Source organism: Macaca fascicularis, chromosome 10 (assembly GCF_037993035.2).
Source record: "Macaca fascicularis isolate 582-1 chromosome 10, T2T-MFA8v1.1".
Classification (NCBI taxonomy): Eukaryota; Metazoa; Chordata; class Mammalia; order Primates; family Cercopithecidae; genus Macaca; species Macaca fascicularis.
Window position 1 is genome coordinate 86,844,236 of NC_088384.1, and position 22,576 is coordinate 86,866,811.

A 22,576-nucleotide genomic window follows, 5' to 3' on the forward strand; every position below is an offset into this window, starting at 1 on the left:
AAAGAACCTAGAACTGTGAGGGAGAACTTCCCAGTGGCCTCTAATCCACGACAGATGTTATCTGCCATCACTGTTATTAACGTTACGTGATCGTTAACATTCTCGGGTTTCAGAAAGGCCACAGTCAAAGGCCCATCTCCTATGAGACTGGGGTTAAGGTCCCAGAGAACACTTTAGAATGTCATCCTCCAGCTGAGCCCACTGTTCCCCAGGGTCCTCTCAATAATCCAAAACAGGGAAGAGTCATTACTGTTCCACTTTACAGATCTGGGAGCTGGAACCCAGAGAGCTTCAAGCTGCCTGACCCCAAAGCCCAGGCTCTATCCCTGTTCTTGATTGGCAGACTGGAGTCCCTGTCCAGCTGTCCACACCTATGCCTACCTGGACACCCTGTGGGGACTCCTGTGAGCTCCCTCACACCTCTGCTAAGCAAGCTCCCTCCCCAGTCTTTGCCAGGTACTGCCTATCCTTCCAGGATCCTTCTGATCCCAGCCGGGCTGGGGATGGCCAATGCCAGGTTAATCACTTTCCCTCCTGATTCCAGAACAAAAGAGGTTGGTGTCACTGTAAGCCTAAGAGGCCCCAGGCCTAGATTTGTGCATAAATATTACCAACAGCTACCAAGCAGGAGGGGCTCTTATTCCCATCTTAAACTGTGGCTCAGAGAAATTAGGTGAGCAAAGCTAAGCAGAGTGTGAGCTCGAGTTGAAATTCAGGTCTCTCTGACTCCAAAATGCATGATGTCAGCCTTAGAATAGCTCCGTGACATTGAGTGACTTATTTCTCAGTTCTAGTCCTCAGTTTTCTCATCTCTAAAATGGAGACATTAAGGTTTCATGGGATTTGTTCAGTTGTAATGATTAAATTGGATGAGTTTTTAAAATTCCCACAGCAGCACTGCGCACATGGGTGTGACATCCCTGAAGGATTGGGGGCCCTGAAGTCAGGCAGACATGGGGCCGAGTGCCAGTTTTATCACTTTTGCTCTTGGAGATAATGATTCCTCCTCTCTCAGCCTCACTAGACCTATCTGGAAAACAGGAATGATCGGTCCCTCTCACAAAGATAATGCTAAGGCCAAAGTTTTGTTTGTAAAAGCTAAAAACATGGCTGTCAGGCCGGGCGTGGTGGCTCACACCCGTAATCCAGTGCTGTGGAAGGTTGGGGCTGAAGGATCGATCGCCTGAGGCCAGGAGCAGTCCGTGTTTTAGCAAGCCCTCCAGGAATCAAGAATCTGCAAGTTAGAAGCACGACCCAGAGTCGTCACCTGGTGGCAATTCATGGGAACTACAGCATGGCAGACACTCACAAAGCCTTTGACTCCAAGGAGAACAGTACGCTTTCTGCTCAAAGTGTCCCAGACCACGGTCATGGGAAATAGAGTTGGCTTTAGAGTGTGCTTGTCGCCTTTTCTCACCTGCAAGGGCACACAACACAGGAAGCCTTCCCTAGTAAATAACTCTTCAAGTTTTCTCCCTGCTGCACTTGGGATAAACCCCCAATTCCTTACACAGTCTAGCTTCTCCAGATCTCTCTGTCCTCACTTCCTCTTCCCTCTTCCTCACTCCCCACCAGCCTCACTGGCCTGCTTGCTGTTTCTCGAACTCACCAAGCATATTCCCACCTCGAGGTTTTGATGTTTGCTGTTGCCTCTTCCCCCTGAGACTGTGAAGGAATGGCTCGTGGCTCGTTCCTTCACTTCATTCCCAGCCCTGTTCAAACGCCACCTCCTCTGGGAAGCCATCCAGGACGACACTTACCAAGGATCCCTTGCCCTACCCTCTTTCCATCTGTGACTCCGCCTTACTTTTATTTATCACTGACATTATCTCGTGTATTTGTTTGATTTTTGTGTGTCCCCGTCACGAGACCATGAGCTCCAGTAAGACAGAGATGTTTGTTCTGCTCGCTGTTGAATCCTCAGTACAGACAGTAGGTGTTCAATACCTATTTACTGAATTAATGAATATACCCTAGTATGGCAGTTGTTATCAAATCACCCTTCTCCCATCAATGAGGAAACTGAGGCTCAATAAACTGATGTGACTCATTCAAGTCCACGTAATGAGGGAGTGCTGGGATCTGGAGTTGAAGCAGGATTTCTGGAAGCTGAAATGTGGGAGCTGTGTCCACAGTGGCACCTTGAGGTTCCTAAGGCTGGGGAGACCTTTCAATCAGACATCACCCAAGGTCAGCAAGTCAGCAGCTGTGGGTTCTAAAGGAGAGGGAGCAAAGATCCAGTGCAGAGATCCTCAGGGGGGCAGTGTCACCAAGAATGTTGGACAGTTCCCAGTGACCAGGGGGTGCCCCGGCCATACACAAGGGGAGCAAGGGTGCAGACATCCTGTAGTGCGTCTCAAGTCGTGATTTTCAAATCTCCCCTTGGTAGTTAGCATAGGTAAAAACCTTGTTTTTAATTATCTGAGCCAAGGACTGAATTCTATTTTACGTATAAACACAATGTGTGGGGGGTTTCAATTTGTTTTTCGTGTTTTATAGATTACTTTTTTAGAGAAGTTTTAGGCTTAGAGAAAAACTGCAGAGACTGGGCACACTGTCTCATGCCTGTAATCCCAGTGCTTTGGGAGGCCGAAATGGGAGGATTGCTTGAGGCCAAGAGTTTGAGACCAGCCTGAGCAACATAGCAAGACCCTGTCTCCACAATTTTTTTTTTTTATTTCCCAGGCATGGTGGCACATGCATGTGGTCCTAGCTACTCGGGAGGCTGAGGCTAAAGGATTGCTTGAACCCAGGAGTTTGAGGCTGCAGTGGATTCTAATCGTGCCACTGCACTTTAGCCTGGAGAACAGAGCAAGACCCTCTCTCAAAAAAGAAAAAGAAAAATGACACAGAAATCATAGACAGTTCCCTTGTACTCCTTCTCCAAACATGCAGTTTCTCCTGTTATTAACATTTTACATTAGTATGGTGCATTTGTTATAACTGATGAACCAATTTTGGCACAGAATTATTAACTGAAATCCACAGTTTACCTTACAGTTCACTCTTTGTGTTGCACAGTTCTACCATGCTGGGTTTTGTTTGTTTGTTTGTTTTTTGTTTTTGAGACAGTCTCGCTCTGTCACTCAGGCTGGAGGGCAGTGGCATGATCTTGGCTCACTGCACCCTCCACCTCCTGGGTTCAAGCAATTCTCCTGCATCAGCCTCCTGAGTAGCTGGGACTACAGGCACACGCCGCCATGCCTGGCTAATTTTTTGTATTTTTTAGTAGAGACGGGGTTTCACCATGTTGCCCAGGCTGGTTGCAAACTCCTGAGCTCAGGCAATCTGCCCATCTCGGCCTCCCAAAATGCTGGGATTACAGGCGTGAGCCACCATGCCTGGCCCACGCTAGGTTTTGACAAGTGCATAATATCCTTTATCTACCATTACAGTGTCATATGGAAGAAGTTCCCTGCCCTAAAAATGCCCTGTGCTCCACCTATGCATCCCTCTCTCCCCTCCCCTGAGCCCTGGCAACCACTAATCTTTTTATTGTCTCTATAGTTTTGCCTTTTTCAGCACAGTGTGTGTTTGCTTGGTTTTAATACACAGTGACTCTGCCAGGAAAGCAACCTCCACATAAATCGGTGTCTTAGTCAGTTCAGGCCACTGTACCAAATTACCACAGACTGGTGGCTTATAAGCAACAGAAATTTATTTCTTATGGATCCAAAGCCTGGCAAGTCCAACATTCAGGAGCTGGCAGATTCCATGTCTGGTGAGGGCCGCTTCCTGGTTCAAAGATGGCTTCTCACTGTGTCCTCACATGGTAGAAGGGGCAGCAGAGCTCTCTGGAGCCTCTTTTATAGGGGCACTAATCCCATTCATGAGTACTCTGCACTCATAACCTAATCACCTCCAAAAGGCCCCAGCTCCTAATACCACCACGTTGGGGATTAGGCTTTGACGTAAGAGTTTGGAGGAGACAAATATTTAGTCTGCAGCGATTGGGAACAGAATGGATTGTGTTTGGTTCAGAACTTTACCTAGAACTGCTCACATTTCAGACTATCACAGCCATGCAGTCACGGTGCATGTGCTGCCAGTGCGGCGTTACCAAATCAGCCTGCAGATTCTCAATGATTCCACCCAGAGCAGCGCCCACCCAACTACTTTGTGATGTTTTCTACACATTGCCCTGGAACATTTACATATTAATTTATTCTAGATTATTTTCATTTTATTTTCTTTTAAATTACAAATAGGACATTTATGTTTAAAACTATGTATGGTTGGGTGTGGTAGCTCACACCTGTAATCCCAGCACTTTGGGACGCCAGGGCAGAAGGATCATGAGGTCAAGAGATTGAGACCATCCTGGCCAATATGGTGAAACCCTGTCTCTACTAAAAATGCAAAAATTAGCTGGGTATGGTGGCGCACACCTGTAGCCTCACCTGCTCGGGAGGCTGAGGCAGGAGAATCACTTGAACCCGGGAGGCGGAGGTTGCAGTGAGCCAAGATTGCACCACTGCACTCCAACCTGGATGACAGAAGAACACTCAGTCTCAAAAAAAAAAAAAAAAAAAAACTATGTGTGTCAGCAGGTTATGTTACTCATGTATTTTATTTTAGAAAAGAAGCATTATAACTACTGTCGAAGGGAGCCTTGGGCCTGTAGGTTTCAAGCCATAGTCCAATGGCATGATAATCACAGCAACAGCAAACAATGATGGGTGCCAGCCGCTCCAAAGGCTTGTAAATGACTCACCTGCACAAATCATTACATCTGTACAGTTCCCCTACCAGGTGGTTACAAGGGTGTGCACTGTTAGTCCCATTTTGCAGAGGAGAAAACCAAGGTGCAGACAGAATAAGGCCCCTTGGTGGGGCTGGAAATTGAATTCAAGCCGTCCATACCCCTAACCACTGAACTAACTAGTCCTGGATTCCCTGTGCTTGAAATACAATGTTGGGTGAGTTAAGCATCCCCAGGACTGAAGAGCCCAGGAAAGATATGGGAGGAAAATGATGATGCAGAAAGGTCAACAGCACAGCACAGCACAGGCTCCGGCCTGGATGCTAGTCTTGGCTGTGTCATTTATTCGTGTATGACCCTAAAGAGCCACTTCCTTTCACGGCAGCTCCGTTGTCTCATCTGTTTTCTTTTGGAGTTTTGTTTGTTTTGGGGGGGTTTTTTAAGACAAAGTCTCACTCTGCCAGGCTGGAGTGTAGTGGTAGATCTCAGCTCACTGTAACCTCCACCTCCCAGGCTCAAGTGATCCTCCTACCTCAGCCTCCCAAGTAGCTGGGACTACAGGCGTGTGCCACCACACCACACACACAGCTAATTTTTGTATTTTCTGTAGAGACAGAATTTTTCCATGTTGCCCAGGCTGGTCTCAAATGCATGGGCTCAAGCGATCTGCCTGCCTCAGCCTCCCACAGTGCTAGGATTACAGGCATAAGCCACTGTATGTGGCCTAGTTTTCTCATCTGTAAGATGGGAATGATGTCGCCAAAGTGGATACTGCTGTCCCTCTTCATGTTACAAGTGTGAGAACTATGGCTCAGAGAGCAGAAGCGACCTGTCTAGGGTTACGTGGGGATGATGGGATGATCCTCTAAGGACATGCTCCACCTGCCCAGCAAGGTACCCGTGGCTCCTTCAAAGCCCAGTCCAAGACTCACGCTTCACCAGACAAAAGTCAGAGGTCACCTGTCCTGGCCACTCATCCCCCAGTGCAACCACCTGCATGTGACCCCACAGTGCAGAAGTATCAAAAAGCCTCCATTGGGCTGGGAGAGCTGGAGAGCTACCCTTGGAAGCACTAGGCCTCAGTTTCCCTGGGGTGAACTCCAGCTCCAAAATATGTCCCAACTCAACCCATCTCTCTTTATCTGCACTGCTTCCATCTTAGCCCGTGCCACATCATTTCTCTCCTGGCCCACCCACTGCCTACCCTCCTCCCACACCTCCACTCCTCTCCTGCCTCCCCTCCTCCCACACCTCTACTCCTCTCCCTGCCTCCCATCCTCCCTGCTCCTGGCCCAGCAGCCAAAGAGATCTTTTATAAATGTAAAATAATTTTTTGTTGTTGTTGAGACAGGATCTCACTTTGTCACTGAGGCTAGAGTGCAGGCTCATTGCAGCCTGAACTCCTTGGGTTCATGAAATCCTCCTGACTCAGACCCACAAGTAGCTGGGAATACAGGTACATGCCGCCACGCCCAGCTAATTTGTGTGTGTGTGTGTGTATACATATATATGTATATGTATATATGTATACGTATATATGTGTGTGTATGTGTGTGTGTGTGTGTGTATATATATATTTTTTGTTGTTGTTGTTGTTGTTGAGATGGAGTCTTGCTCTGTCGCCCAGGCTGGAGTACTGTGGCTGGATCTCAGCTCACTGCAAGCTCCGCCTCCCAGGTTTTACGCCATTCTCCTGCCTCAGCCTCCCAAGTAGCTGGGACTACAGGCGCCTGTCACCTCGCCCGGCTAGTTTTTTGTATTTTTTTAGTAGAGACAGGGTTTCACTGTGTTCGCCAGTATGGTCTCGATCTCCTGACCTAGTGATCCGCCCGTCTCGGCCTCCCAAAGTGCTGGGATCACAGGCTTGAGCCACTGCGCCCAGCCTTTTTTTTTTTTTTTTTTTTGAGAGGAATCTTGCTCTGTCGCCCCAGGCTGGAGTGCAGTGGCATGATCTCGGCTCTCATTGCAAGCTCCGCCTCCCAGTTCACACCATTCTCCTGCCTCAGCCTCCTGAGTAACTGGGACTACAGGCGCCCGCCACCACGCCCGGCTTTTTTTTTTTTTTTTTTTGTATTTTTAGTAGAGACAGGGTTTCACCATGTTAGCCGGGATGGTCTCGATTTCCTGACCTCGTGATCCGCCCGCCTTGGCCTCCCAAAGTGCTGGGATTACAGGCGTGAGCCACTGCACCCAGTCTAATTTTTGTATATTTTTTAGAGATGGGATTTCCCCATGTTGAACTCCTGAGCTCAAGCCATCTGCCCATCTCGGCCTCCCAAAGTGCTGGGACTACAGGCGTGGGCCACCGCACCCGGCTGTTAAATGTAAAACCTTACAAAATCATTCCCTGCTTAAACCCTATTGTTCTTAAATCAAATTCCTCTACAGGGTGTACTGGACCCTGCCAATCTCTCCCATCTCATTTCCCACAGTGTTCCCTCCCACTCTCCACCCTCTCCATGTACGTCTGGACCACGATGGCCTCCTTGATATGCCATTAACAGGCATGTTCCTATCTTAGGACCTTTGCCCATGCTGTTTCTCCTCTTTGGTCAGCCCCACGGACCACCCCCTCCTGGCCTTCCTTGGGTAAACTCTTCTTCCCTCCCTCCACTAGGTCAGCTTTACTCTCATGCACTCTCATACCCCGCCCGCTTGTCTCTCCTGGCAATAATCCCAGTTTGCAATGCTAGATTTGTCTGCTTATCTTCTCCCCACTTGACTGAGCTCCACCAGGTCAGGAACACTGACGTGTTTCCTGCTGTGTACTGAGAACCTGAGGAAGTGTCTGTCCCAGAGTATGTGCTGAGAATGACCTGCTGAAAGCCAGACTGCAGGCATGAACCAGTGGCCACCCAAAGGAGACTGATGGTCCATCTCCTTCATCATGCGTGCTAAGACACAAAAAGAGCTTGAAGGGAAGGAAGAAGCTAGGGTTTTTTTGGTTTTGTTCTGTTTGTTTGTTTATTTTAGTATTCTTCAGAGGCATAGAATGAAAGGCAGAGAGAACCCCAGGTACAATTTAATTCACTTGTTAGCAGAGGCTACATGTGCCAGATGCCATGCTACATGCTGGAGACAGCCTACGCATGCTGGGCTGGTGAGAGAATAAGCTATGAGCCACAGTGCCTGCCTGCAGAGACCAACTCACTAGCTGTGCAAGCTTGGGTAAGTCACTAACCTTTCTGAACCTTAGTGTTTCCCTGTCCTTCCTTCCTTCCTCGAGGATTACAGACATGGTATAACTTTATCCCCATTGTGCTGCATACTCCCAAGATCTCCCTGCCCCTCTCTGGCTAAACACCTGTTAGTTGGTGCCAACTCCATATCCCTTTGTGTTTGTGCCCCTGCAGTGGAATGTGGCTGGAGAAAAACACACCACCATGTAGACTGGCCTCACTTTACTTGAATGATGATAGCTTCAGTGGAGTCTTTTGCTCTGCCTGACAATCACAGTAGATCCATTCACTTTCCCTAAGCACTTCCTTCCTATCTTCTCAAACTTCCATCACCTTCTTCCCCATTCTCACTCTTAGCCGAGGACCTTGCTTACTATTTCACAGGGAAAACGGTAGCAATCAGAAAGCATTTCCACACATTTCCTCTGCACAGCTACCTACCTACCAATCTGGTACCCAAATACTCTCCCCTCCCTTCTGTGACCATGGATGAGCCATCTGTGCTCCAAGATCAAGGCCATCCTTCCCTCTCTTCAGAGACACCATTCTAGCCACTCTCTTCTCTCTCTTTCTGTCTCTCTCTCTCTCTCTCTGCATTATTACTTTTTTCCAGTCTACTGAATCTCTCTCATCAGCATAAAAACATGCTACAATTTCTGCCTTTGAACAACTTATCTTGACCCCATTTTGCTCTCCACCTGCCACCTGTCCTCAGTCCTATAGCAAAACTCCTCAAAAAGTTGCCTGGACTCACTGCCTCCGTATCTCTACTTCCTTTCCTTCTATTCTCTCTTTTTAGAATTTATTTTGACATAATGTCACTTACAGAAAAGTTACAAAGTAGTACAAAGAACACTCAAATATCACCAGGCACAATGGCTAACACCTGAAATCCCAGTATTTTGGGAGGCTGCGATGGGAGGATTGCTTGAGCCTATGAATTTGCGACCAGCCTGGGCAACACAGGCAGACCCCATCTCTACAAAATATTTAAAAATTAATCAGGTGTGGTGGTGCACAACTGTGGTCCCAGCTACTCAGGAGGTTGAAGTGGGAGCATTGTTTGAGCCTGGGAGGTTGAGGCTGCAGTGAGCTATTATTCCACCACTGCACTCCAGCTGGGGTAACAGAGTGAGACCCTGTTTCAAAAACAAAAACAGAATAGCCAAATACCCATTACCCAGATTTTACCATCTTTGCTTTATCATTTATTTCTCTTTCCTCCAACCCTGAACTCTTTCATGGTAAGTTACAGGCCTAAAAACCAGTGCACATTTCCTAAAAGAAAGGACATTCTCTTATAATAACCAAAATCGGAACGTTTTACATTGATGCAAAACCATTATCTAATCTACAGATCTTATTCAGATTTCACCACTTGTCTAGTTAATATATATTGTAGTAAATGAAAATGATTTTTTCTTAATCTAGGATCTCACATGGCATTCAATAGTTGTAATTACATTATTCTCCTTCATCTAAAACTATTCCTCAGTCTTTCTTTGTCTTCTATCACTTCAACATTTTTAAAGAGTAAGGCCTGTTATTTTGCAAAGATATCCCTCACTTTGGGCTTTTTTTTTTTTTTTTTTTGACAGAGTCTTGCTGTGTTGCCCAGGCTAGAGTGCAGTGGTGCAATCTGGGCTCACTGCAACCTCTGCATCCTGAGTTCAAGCGATTTTCTTGCCTCAGCCTCCTGAGTAGTTGGGATTACAGGCACACGCCACCATGGCCAGCTAATTTTTGTTTGTTTGTTTGTTTGTTTGTTTTGAGACGGAGTCTCGCTCTGTCGCCCAGGCTGGGGTGCAGTGGCTGGATCTCAGCTCACTGCAAGTTCCGCCTCCCGAGTTTACGCCATTCTCCTGCCTCAGCCTCCCAAGTAGCTGGGACTACAGGCGCCCGCCACCTCGCCCAGCTAGTTTTTTGTATTTTTAGTAGAGACAGGTTTTCACCATGTTAGTCAGGCTGGTCTCAAACTCCCGACCTCGTGATCCGCACGCCTCGGCCTCCCAAAGTGCTGGGATTACAGGTGTGAGTCACCGCGCCTGGCCACTTTGGGCTTCTGTAATGTTTCCTCATGAGTCAATTATGCCTCTTTGGCAGAAATATCACCGAAGTGACGCTACGTCCTACTCAGTGCCTCATCTCGGAAGTCACGTGACGTCAATTTGCCCTGCTACTGGTGATGTTCACTTTATCACTTGGTTGAGTGGTGTCTGCTGGGTTTCTCCACTGTAAAGTTACTATTTTACCCTTTGTAATTAATAAGTATCTTGGACGGAGATATTCTAAGACCGCGCAAATGCCCTATTTCTCATCAAACTTTAATCCACTAACACGGTGTCCATTAATGATTCTCTCCTATGGCGGTTGCCAACTCCTGTTCTTCTACATTTAGTCATTGGCTTTCTACTCTTTTTTTTTTTTTTTTGAGATGTAGTTTCACTTTTATTGCTCAGGCTGGAATGCAATGGCACTATCTCAGCTCACTGCAACCTCCGCCTCCCAGGTTCAAGTGATTCTCCTGCCTCAGCCTCCTGAGGAGCTGGGATTACAGGTGTGTGCCACCACACCTGGCTAACTTTGTATATTTCTAGTAGAGATGGGTTTTCACCATGTTGACCAGGCTGGTCTCGAACTCCTGACCTCAGGTGATCTGCCTGCCTCGGCCTCCCAAAGTGCTGGGATTACAGGCATGAGCCACCACGCCTGGCCAAGCTTTCTACTCTTAAAAAGAGCTCTCCAGGCCAGGTGCAGTGGCTCATACCTCTAATCCCAGCACTTTGGAAGGCCGAGGCAAGCAGATCACCTGAGGTCAGGAGTTCGAGACCAGCCTGGCCAATATGGTGAAACCCCATTGATACTAAAAATACAAAAATTAGCCAGATGTGGTGGCACGCACCTGTAATCCCAGCTACTCGAGAGGCTGAGGCAGGAGAATCGCTTCAACCTGGAAGGCAGAGGTTGCAGTGAGCCAAGATCACACCACTGCACTCCGGCCTGGGCGACAGAGTGAGACTCCATCTCAAAAAGAAAAAAAAAGAGCCCGCCTGCCTGCCTGCCTGCCTTCCTTCCTTCCCTTCCTTCCTTACTTTTTTCCTTCCTTTCTATGTCTATATTTATATTTTCTCCTATTCTCTCTTAATCCCACTCCAATCAGACTTTTGTTCCCACCAATCTACCTACACTCTCTCCTGTCAAAACAATGCCCTCCACTTTGTAAATCAGCTCTTTGTTCTTTTCTTTTCTGACCCCTCAGCAGCATCTGACACAGGGGATCAGGGGATCAGCACTCCCTCCACGAAATACTTTTTTTACTTGGTCCCCAGGACACTTACCCCACTGGCTCCTCCTTCTCAGGCTCCTTTTTAGTTCCTTGTCTCTTACTGTTGGATGCCCCACAGCTCAGTCCTTGGTCTTCCTTCTCTGTCTACATTCATTCCCTTGGCAATTTCACCCAGCCTTATGGCTATTTATTTATTTATGAAACAGTTTCACTCTTGTTGCCCAGGCTGGAGTGCAGTGGCTCGATCTCAGCTCACTGCAACCTCTGCCTCCCGCTTTCAAGCAATTCTCCTGCATCAGCCTCCTGAGTAGCAGGGATTATAGGCTGGGATTATGCCACCACACACGACTAATTTTTGTATTTTTAATAGAGACGGAGTTTCACCATGTTGGCCAGGCTGGTCTCAGACTCCTGACTTCAAGTGATCTGCCTGCCTCAGCCTCCCAAAGTGCTGGGATTACAGGTGTGAGCCACCACGGCTGGCCTGTTACGACTTTAAAAACCGTTTCTCTGTTGATGACTCAGTAGTAGTCTGCTCGAACTACCGTAAAAAAATACCACAGACTGAGAGGATTAAACAACAGAAATTTATTTTCTCACAGTTGAGCCTCTCACTGAGAGGCTGGAAATCTGAGATCAAGGTGCTGTCAGGGAGGGTTTCTGGTGAAGGCTCTCTGCCAGCTTATAAACGGCTGCCTTCTTGCTGTGTCCTCACACAGCCTTTCCTCTGAGCACCGGCATGGGGAGAGAATGACCTCTGATATCTCTTCATCTTCCTGTAAGGACAACAGTCCTGTTGAATTAGGGCCCACTCTACGATCTCTTTTAACCTCCTTAAAGGTCCTATCTCCAAATAGTGTCACACTGGGTGTTAGGGTTTCAATATATAAATTTGGGGAGGACACAGTTTAGTACATAGTTACTCCCCAAAATTACATCTCCAGCCTGGACCTCTCTCCTGGGCTCAGATTCATACATCTAACTTCTGATTAGTCATCTGCACTTGGAAGTCTCATAGCTTACTTAAATTTAACAAGTCCCAAATGGAACTGCTAATTCCTCCTCTATTTCTCCACCTGCCCCCAGAAGTTCTCTTCTACAGCCTTCTTCATCTCAGTTACTGGCAAATTCTTTCTTTCAGTTCCTCAGACCAGAAGCCTTGAAGTCATCCTCAATTTTTTTTTTTTTTTCCTCAAACACCCCATACCAAATCTATCAGTAAATTCTTTTGATTTTACTTTGAAAAGAACCTTGGAGTCCAACTTTGGTTCAAACCATCACCATCTCTTGCCTGGTTTGTGTCAGTAGCTTCTTATCTTTTCTCCCTGCTTCAGCCCTTATTTCTGGTCCATTTAGTCCACACTTAGCAGCTGGACAAATCCTATAAAAATGCACAGCAGAGCCTGACCTCCATCTGCTCAAAACTCTCCCGTAGCTCCCCACCTCATTCAGAGCAGAAGCAAGTCCTCACAATAGCCCTACATGGCTGTGCACAATCCAGCCCCTTGTGAACCTCTGAGATATTGTCTTCCCTTCTGTACAAACCCCCGGAATCAAACAGGTTCATCCCAGAAGAATAAAAGACACATGTAGTTGACCTGAATTTGAGTCAACCCCAGCAGAGCCTAGCCAAGATCAGCCACTCATTTGGCTCAGCTGCCCTATCTACTGACCATTCCTGAAATTCACCAGGCATGAGCCCACTTCACGGTCTTTGCTTTATTTTCCTCCATAACACTCACCACCAGCCGCCATTCCATATATCTCTCCACATACATAAGATTCATGAGAACAGGGGCTTTGTTTTGTTCACAGTTGCACCCCCAATAAGAGTAGTTCACATGGATTACACCCTTGCTATGTGCCAGTCTATTTTTAAGGTGTTTCCTGTATTCATTTATTTAACCCTGAAAAAAAGCCCTATGATGTGAATCTTTTAGTTGGCTATTCCTATAATAATGTTGCATATCAAACTACCCCAAGACTCTGTGCTGATAGAAGCAAACATTGATTTCTCCCTCTCTCATATGTAGTCATTTGGGTTTGGCTGATCTTGGCTGGGCTCTGCTGGGGTTGACTCAATTTCAGAACTACTATGTGTGTCTTTTATTCTTCTAGGACTAGCCTGTTTGATGTTGGAGGTTTGGATAGAAGCTACTGTTTTCCTAAATTGAGACAGAACATTCTCTTCCCACCTCTTTAGTTTCCTCTCATTCAAAAATATGGAGTTCATGAAAAACGATAAATTATAATTTAATCAATACAAACTAAAACTAAAGACTAAAAAACTATTCTTATCTCAGACTTGCCTACCACAACCTTGATTGGAAGTCTGTTTCAAAAGATGTAAGGCACCAATGACAGCTCACCCTTCAAGGCAGAGGTGAAAATTCTAAGACAGCCAGTTGAAAACAAGAGAGACCTCTTAAGGCCTAGGCTAGAATTTGCACATTTTCACTGATATGTATATTCCACTGGCCAAAGCAAACCATATGGCCAAGCCTAATATTAATGGGGCAGGAAAGTATCAATTGCCCCTGGCTGGGGGAGGAAGTGAACAGTCACTGAACAGTAATCTAATTTGCCACAAAATATGTAATGCTATATCCTTTTCTTTCCTTCCTTCTTTCTTTCCTTCCTTCCTTCCTTCCTTCCTCCCTTCCTCCCTCCCCCTCCCTCCCTTTCTCTTTCTTTCTTTCTTTTCTTTCCTTCTTTCCTTTGAGACAGAGTTTTGCTCTGTCACCTAGGCTGGAGTGCAGTGGCACAATCTCGACTCACTGCAACTTCCGCCTCCCAGGTTCAAGCAATTCTCTCTGCCTCAGCCCCTGGGTAGCTGGGGTTACAGGCATGTGCCACCACGCCCGGCTAATTTTTGTACTTTTAGTAGAGACAAGGTTTTGCCATGTTGGCCAGGCTGGTCTCGAACTCCTGACCTCAGGTGATCCACCCACCTCGGCCTCCCAAAGTGCTGGAACTACAGGCATGAGCCACCGTGTCCAGTCTTTCATTTTTTAAAAAAAGATGTGGAAATCGAGGCTCAGAGAGATCTAATAACTTGTTCACATTTATACTGCTAGCAAGTGACAGAGCTGGAATCCAACCAAGTTGGAGTCAAACTTCAAACACCCAATACACTAGGCCAAAGAGTTTGGACTGTCTGTGCAGGCAATGCAATACCATTGAAAACTCTTAGACAAAAATGGAACATGATGGTTAATCAACTGTCCCCCTGCAGCAAGCGGGATGCACTGCAGAGGGAGAGAGGAAGGGCCCTCAGGGTAGCCACAAAACTTCGGGCCAGAATTGATAAGGGGTTGGACTGGGGTGGTATCAAAAAAGAAAACAAAAAAACAATAAAAATAAAACCAAATAGGAAAAGACATAGGTGAGAGCCAAACTGAAGGACATTTTAAAAACATTTTCTTCTTTATAAGGTACTGAAATAAAAATTTATGATTGCTGTAAAAAAATTCAAAGAAGACCAGGCTTTGTGCCCACTGTAATTCCAGCCCTTTGGGAGGCCAAGGCGGGAGGATCACTTGAACCCAGGAGTTTGTGACCAGCATGGCCAATATGGGGAGACCCTATCTCCACAAAATATAAAAATAAATTAGCCAGGCATGGTGGCACACACCTGTGGCCTCAACTACTTGGGAGACTGAGGTGCAAGGACGACTTGAGCCCTGGAGGTTGAGGCTGCAGTAAGCTGTGACTGTTGCCACGCCACTTCAGCCTGGGCAACAGAGCAAGACCCTCTCTCTCAAAAAAAAAAAATTCAAGCAATACAAACAGAGGTGTTTAAATAAAAGTTTTCTCCTTTTCTTCTCTTCAAAGATAAGCTCCATTAATAGTTTGCAGTAAATTCTTCCTGAATTTATCTAAAACTATAAGACATATACATCTACTAATTTTTATAAGACATGTAAAAATTTTTATTCTACTAATTTTTATAAGACATACATCTCCACCCGGGCACAGTGGCTCACACCTGTAATCCCAGCACTTTGGGAGGCCAAGACAGGCGATCACCTGAGGTCAGGAGTTCAAGACCAGTCTGGCCAACATGGTGAAATCCCATCTGTACCAAAAATACAAAAATTAGCTGGGCGTGGTGGGCACCTGTAATCCCAGCTACTTGGGAGATTGAGGCAGGAGAATCGCTTGAACCTGGAAGGCGGAGGTTGCAGTGAGCCAAGATCGCACCATTGCACTCCATCCTGGGCAACAAGAGTGAAACTCCACCTCAAAAAAACAAAACAAACCACACACATCTAATATTTTAAATGTGCTTTTTAAATGTTTTCTGACCAAACTACTGTTTGTCTCTTGTTTTGTATTGTATAACAGAATGTCAGGGCCAGATTTCTATGTCAGGACATAATACTGTCCTCATTCTTTTCAATGGCTTTGTCACTTGCTGTTCGATGTTGGACTAGTTGTTTAACCTCTCTGAGACTTGGTGTACTTAATCTCTAAAATGGGGATTAAAAATGTACTGGTCACAGAGAGCTGTTGTGAGAATTAAATGAGTTAATAGATGTAAAGCATCTTGTACAGTGACACATATTAAGTGCTCAAAAATGTTAGCTCTCATTGCTGTGAATAGCTCCATGTCTGACTGTACCATAATTTCTTTAACCAGTTCCATGCCTATGGTTACTTATGTGATATAATGTTTGCAAAGGTGGCCACAACAATTCCACCATCCTTATACACATGACTTCTTGCGCAGTATGATTTGATGTTTTTCTCATGAAGAAATGGAATCTATTTCTACTTTCCTTGAATCTGAGCTGGCCATGTGACTGCCTTTGATCAATATAATACAGGGAAAATAACACTATATTATTTCTAAGCCTAGGTCTGAAGATATCTCGCTGCTTTTGTTTTCTTTCTTTTGGAGGCCATCATGTAAGGAAGCCTGAGTTAGCTTACTGAAGAAGCAATATGGAGGAGAACCAAGGTACTCAAGCCAACAACCCCAACCAGCTGTCAGACATGTGAATGAGGCCATAGAGTTCTAACCAGTTTGCTGACCTGCTCACTGACAGCAAATGTAAGAGTAAGCCAGGAAAGACCACTTGGAGCAGAAAAGAGCTGTCCCGGCTGAGACATGTCCAAACTGCCAATCCACACAAACATAAAATAAACTATTGTTGTTTTAAGCCACTATATTTTGGGGTGATTTTGTTAAGCAGCAATAGAAAGCTAATACACTTAGGTTCTTAGTGCATGATTAAAACTTTTGCCTGAAATCCTAGCACTTTGGGAGGCCAAGGCAGGAGAATTGCTTGAGCCTAGGAGTTCAAGACCAGCCCTGACAACATAGCAAGACCCCATCTACAATAATAATAATAGTAATAAAAATACTACTAAATTAAAAATGAGCCAGGCATGGTGGTGCATGCCTGTAGTCCTAGCTACTCAGGAGGCTAAGGTGGGAGGATCGCTTAATCACAGGAGTTCAAGGTTATAATGAGCTATGATCATGCCACTGCACTCCAGCCTGGACAACAGAGCAAGACCCTGTCTCAAAAGAAAGAGAGAGCGAGAAAGAGAGAGAGACTCACTCTAATAGCCCAGGTTGAAATTCAAGCTCCATCTCCAGCATGTGACCTTGGGCATGGCCTATGATATCTGTGAACCTGAGTCTCCTCATCTGTACAGCGAGATACTTTTGGTTTCTGCCTCATCAGGCTGACATGAGGATTAAGTGAGATGATGAACATTCAGTGTGTGGCACAGTGCAATTACTCTCAACATCTTAACTGTTGCTCCTGCTGCTGTTGTTTGCAGAAAGACTAGCCTGAGAGGTGTGATGTGGGGGATCAGGGAGAGTAAGAGTTAAGGATAAATGTTAAGTCCACAACTAGGTGAACACTCGGGATGGTAAGCCTCTTGAGACGGGAGACCTATATGAGGTTGGCCTGGTAGATGGCAGGAGTTGGGTTTCAATTATGTCCTGCATGAGTATTAGGGTTGTATATGTGTGCCCAGTTGAGCCCTCTGAATGAAGTCACAGATAGAGGCCAGAACTAGGAAGAAGAATGAAGAACTAATGCTGTGAGAGAGGCTGAGATCAGAAAGGCAAGAAGGCTAAGCAATGGGAAATATCTTCATTACACTCAGATGAAAACCCAGCTTATCATTACCTGAATGCCCTGCCCACCTCTCCCACCATATTTCTTCCTCTTCTTCCCTTTATTTGCAGTGCTTCAGCCACCATGGCTTCCTTCTTCAAACTTGTGATGCTCTTTCCTGCCTTGGGATGTTTGCACTTACTGTTTCCTTCTCAAAGGGACCTTCTGAACCACTCAAGCTAAAGTTCTATACTTCACAGCTACTTATCTTTTCCTTTCATAGCACTTATTGCTACCTGAAATTACTTTGTTTATGCATTTGTTTACCTGTGCATTACTTGCTTCTCACTTTAAAAGGTGAGCTCCACCAGTAAGCACCTGGTGTATGTCTTGCTCATAACACATCCCTAGTACCTAGCACAGTGTCTGGCTCATAGCAAATGATGAATTGTTGTGAGTTAAACAAATGTGAATACAGTTGGGAAAAACAAAGCCACGAGAGCCAAAAAGATACGTTCAAGAGGTAGGTAGAAGGGTATCATTTCCTGAAAGATGACTTCCCAGAAACTTTGGGATTATCTTGTATAACCTCCTCAGTCCACAAGTGGGGAAATTGAGGCCCAGAGGTGAGGAATCACCAGTTACAGGATACTGAGAGAAAAACTGTTATGGGTTCCCAGGCAATTGGGATCAGATGTCACAAGCTGCCTAGCAGATGAGGTCCAGAGAAGGCCACAGCCACCTCCCTGAGGCCATCACGATAAGTCTGCAGCCACCACCGGCCCTAACCCCACGTGGGCAGGAGATGCCTCTTTGGGAGCAGAGGTGCTAGTCAGCTGACAAACTGTGACAGGAGGGCTGTGGAGTGTGGAGAGGCCTATTCCTGAGACAACCAGCTATTCTGAGACAGCTAGGGATAATGGTTGGTACTGAAATAACCTGGCCTCCTCACCCTCATTCCAGTGCTCACACCTCTGTCCCATCAGAGGTGAGACTAACACTTGAACTCCTTTCAGCAACTCCTAGACGCTTCAGCTTTTAGCAGGGCCTGCAAAGGAGAGGTTGATCATCAGATGGAGCTCTGTCCACTAGGGGCTCACAGTCTGATGGAGGAGACAGACTGAGGTCCTCAGGTTACTAACTGATAGTGCCTGGGTTTGAGGGAGTTCAACAGAGAGAAGACCCCAAGAGGAAAGGATCCCTGAATTAGTTCAATCAGCATACGGAAATTATCCAGTCCATGAGGTGACAGTAAGAGAAGTAACTGCCAGTGCAAAGCGAGGGAGGCAACACAGCTAAGTTCCAGGAATTGTTTGCAGTTTTAGTGGGTGGAAGCTTCCGGAATTTGAGATGAGAGTGGCAAAATAGGAGGCTGGAAAAGAGGGTTTGGCCAAATTATGGAGGACTTTGAATGTCAAGTGAAGAGTTTGGGCTATCTTTGGTGCACAAAGAGGTCCATGGGAGATTTTTGATCATGAGGAGACCATGATGAACTTTGCATGGTAGAAGGTGCTCTGTGACTGTTTTGGGGAGGTAGCTCGGGAAAGGAGAGCGGGGGTGGGAGGCAGATAGAAGGGGAAAAAACACTCTATTTTGAACGCAGAGCTCTAGGCAAGACTTCTGTAGGAGGAAGGAATTGGGCCTTGGTCTCTTGAGACCTAGTATCCTCACTTCCCAGACTCCTGCTCCATGCCCTTTCTAGGGTCCAACTTTCATTCACTTCTTCCGAACTCCAAGTGTGAATAGAAAGTGTTGCTGAAACCCTAATTTTAAACGAGGGAGTCAGAGCAAAAGGGACTTCAGCTCCCAGAATGCTTGGCTCTACAGCTCTGCAGGTCGCGCATGGTTCTTTTCAGGAAAGGAGGGGCCAGCTGGCTGAAGTGCGGGAAACCTGGGTACCGCCATATTAACTTGGATCAAACCAACTGTTCACCTAGTGGGAGGTTCGTATTCTTTCTGTTGTCATTTGTTAACACTATTGAAATAAAATGCGCGTAACTATTGCAAGTCTCCTTATTCTGCTTTGCGTTGGGAATTCCTTCCATTTTGCACCCTAGCCCAGAACTGAATCCCTAAGGCTACAATAGGACAGCCCAGCATGGCCGCACTCAGCTAGATTCCTCTGGGGGCGGAGTCGGAAGCTGTCTCGCCCCGCCTCCTGGTAGGAGGGGGTTTCCGCTTCCGGCAGCCGCGGCTGCAGCCTCGCTCTGGTCCCTGCGGCTGGCGGCCGAGCCGTGTGTCTCCTCCTCCACCGCCGCCATATTGTCTGTGTGAGCAGAGGGGAGAGCGGCCACTGCCGCTGCCGCTTCCACCACAGGTACCTTGGGAGTCGCCAGGCGAGGTCGTTGGAGGGTGGGGTGGGCGCAGGATAGGGCAGCGGAGCGCGGCCGCCACTCACGCTTCCAGCAGACTCCCGAGCGGCCCGTCGCCTTCCCCTGCCCCCACCTTCACACATACACCAACCGAGGCCCCTGCAGCCCATCTGGGAGGCCCAGGGCCACCCCCCAGGGCGGAGGGCGAGGTTTGGGGGCAGAGGCCAATGTGAGGGTGGGAATCGGCTGCCGGAGTCCAGCTTATTGCATAGGAAAGGGCCGGACTGGGTGGGGACTAGGGGACAACTTGGAGGAGGGGGTCGTCAGAGGGGGAAGGGAACTTGAGGGGTGGGGCCGCAGTGGGGTGCTGGGGGAGGGTGCGGAGGGAGTGGTGCCTGCTGGGTAGTGTGCGGTGAACCCTGCGGCGGAACTAGGCAGCTGGAGTAGGGGCCTTCTTAGGGTCCATCTGGGCGGGGCTGAGCTTCCCACCTGCAGAGTGGGTGCGAGGTGGAGAGAACCCCAGGCGGAGTTGCTGGGGAGAAAGTGGGAAGGGACCAAGACGTGGGGCAGAACGTCTAGAGTTGGAGTTAAGGACTAGTTAGGAGCCTGGATAGAAAAAGAGGTATGGAGAGAAAGCTTGGCTAAGAGTATACATATGTTGGTGACCTTTTGAAAGAGTAGGACTTTTCAATTTTGTTTTTCGTTGTGTGTTTTTGCAGTGTTGGAACACTTCTAGATTAAGCAGGTGATGGGTGGAGCTTCTGTAGTTTGTTTTGGGGAAGCAGAGTCAGGGTCAGGAGAAGTTGCATCTTGACTATTGCTTTGTGTGGAGGAAAGAGTTCTGAAAAAGAGATGGCAAATTATTGGGGAAGACTTGATTACTTTTCAACTGTTTAATTCTACGAGAATGGGATGTGAGGAGAGGAAATGAAAACTAAAAAGGGAGTCTGGGCGTGGTGGCTCACGCCTGTAATCCCAACACTTGGGAGGCCGAAGCGGGTGGATCACGAGGTCAAGAGTTCGAGACCAGCCTGACCAACACGGTGAAACCTCGTCTTTACTAAAAATACAAAAATCAGCCGGGCTTGGTGGCGGTCGCCTGTAATCCCAGCTACTCAGGAGGCTGAAGCAGGAGAATCGCTTGAACCTGGGAGGCGGAGGTGGCAGTGAGCTGAGATTTGCCAGTGCACTCCAGCCTGGGCGACAGAGCGAGACTCCGTCTCAAAAAAAAAAAAAAAGAAAAGAAAAGAAAACTAAGAAGGGAAGATTTTTCCAAGAATTGGAGACTTTATGCCATCTAAGGAGTGCAGTATAGGCCCAGTGATTAAAAACCACACTGCCTAGGTTGTCAGATATCAGGGCCATTGCGACTTAGTTGTGACCTAAACTCTCTAAGCCTGTTTTCCCGTCTGTAAAAGGGGGATGATGGTATTTTCTAGCTTGTGAGTTTATGGAGAGGAGTAAATAAGACAATTTGTGTCAAGTGCTTACTACAGTGTCTGGCAGGTAGTAAGTGTAGTAAGTAGCTTTTACCTGTCACTGTAAAGGGACTAGCTGGTATATTGGGGGCTCTTCTGTTCTAGGTAAAATTTATAGTCAAGAATTTGACTGTAGACAGGGCTTTAGAATATTACCTTTGTAGTTGTAGGTTTTTGTTGTAAGTATTTGGCTTTACTGGCTTGGTGAACGTGGGGCTGAAAGTCCAGTACCAATACTAGTTCTCCTCTGTGGTATTCTCAAAAGTTCACCTGCAGTCTTAGCAGGGCATGTTTTTGTCCTTCTGTGACTTTGAAATTTTTGGCTTTGGTTTGCTATTGGGGGAGGGTGTATGACTTGAATGAAAGATTGGAAATTTGCTTAGATTGATTAATCAATTCATTACAAAGTTAGGTCCCCCTGAGGTGACTTTTCTTTAAAAACAAAACAATGCTTAGTTATGTACTTTTTTGTGGAATACAGAGAAGAGAAATACACATTTAAGGAGGAGCGTGGGTTAGTTTCTAAGTAGTTATGGGTGAAATGCCTTGCAGTTTGAGGATGAAACAGGTGGCAACTCCTTTTCCATACTGCGCATTTAGTTCCTTTGCCTACTCACTCATCCAGAGTGAGTCCTTGTTTTTACTATTGTCTCTATCTCTGAACATAAATCTTTGTGTCACATAAGTAAAGACATATGTATGCATGTATGTATATATACTTTACTTCACGTAAGTAAAATTTGTACACCTTTACTTCACACTCTTAAAGAAAGGGATGATTTTCTTTAGGAAGTGAGTTTAATCCCTTCTATAGGGACCGGGCACGGTGGCTCACGCCTGTAATCCCAGCACTTTGAGAGGCCTAGGGGGGCGGACCACGAGGTCAGGAGATCAAGACCATCCTGGCTAACATGGTGAAACCCCGTCTCTACTGAAAATACAAAAGAGTAGCCGGGCATGGTGGCGGGTGCCTGTAGTCCCAGCTACTTGAGAGGCTGAGGCAGGAGAATGGTGTGAACCTGGGAGGCGGAGCTTGCAATGAGCTGAGATCACACAACTGCACTCCAGCCTGGGCAACATAGCAAGACTGCATCTTAAGAAAAAAAAAACCCTTCCATAGGAGTTGGATTTGTAGTAGGCAGAATTACATCTCCCTCTTCCCAAGTTGTCCATACCTTAATCCCCAGAATCTGTAACTACCCTATGTTACATGGCAAAAGGAACTTAGCAGGTGTAATTAAGTTTAAGAATCTTAAAATAGAAAAATTATCCTGGATTTTCTGGGTGGGCCCAATCTAATCACATGAGTCCTTAAAAGCAGAGAACTTTCTCCAGCTGGGGTCAGAGAAATTGGCAGAAAAGGAAATCAGATTTGAAGCTTGAGAAGGACTCCATTTGCTTTTGCTAGAGAGGACCACATGAAAAGTTATCAGAAGGAATGTGGGCAGCCTCTAGTGGCAAAGACCAGTCCCTGGCTGGCAACCAGCAAGAAATGGGGACCTCAGTCCTGCAACCAGAAGGAACCTGAATTTGACCAAC

General features: G+C 46.6%; 1 protein-coding gene across 4 annotated transcripts in view; it reads left to right on the top strand.

Moving 5' to 3' along the window:
- The first annotated feature begins 7,502 nt into the window (after positions 1-7,502).
- Positions 7,503-22,576, top strand: part of CSNK2A1 (casein kinase 2 alpha 1) — a 76,277-nt gene continuing 61,203 nt past the window's right edge. For 3 of the 4 annotated variants that reach the window (XM_005568590.3, XM_005568589.4, XM_005568591.3), the window contains exon 1: positions 19,446-19,564. The gene's annotated coding sequence lies outside the window, so the exon portion shown is untranslated. Of the gene's footprint in view, positions 7,871-19,445; positions 19,565-22,576 lie in introns of those variants that run through there. The other variant, XM_045362686.2, reaches the window with a different exon arrangement.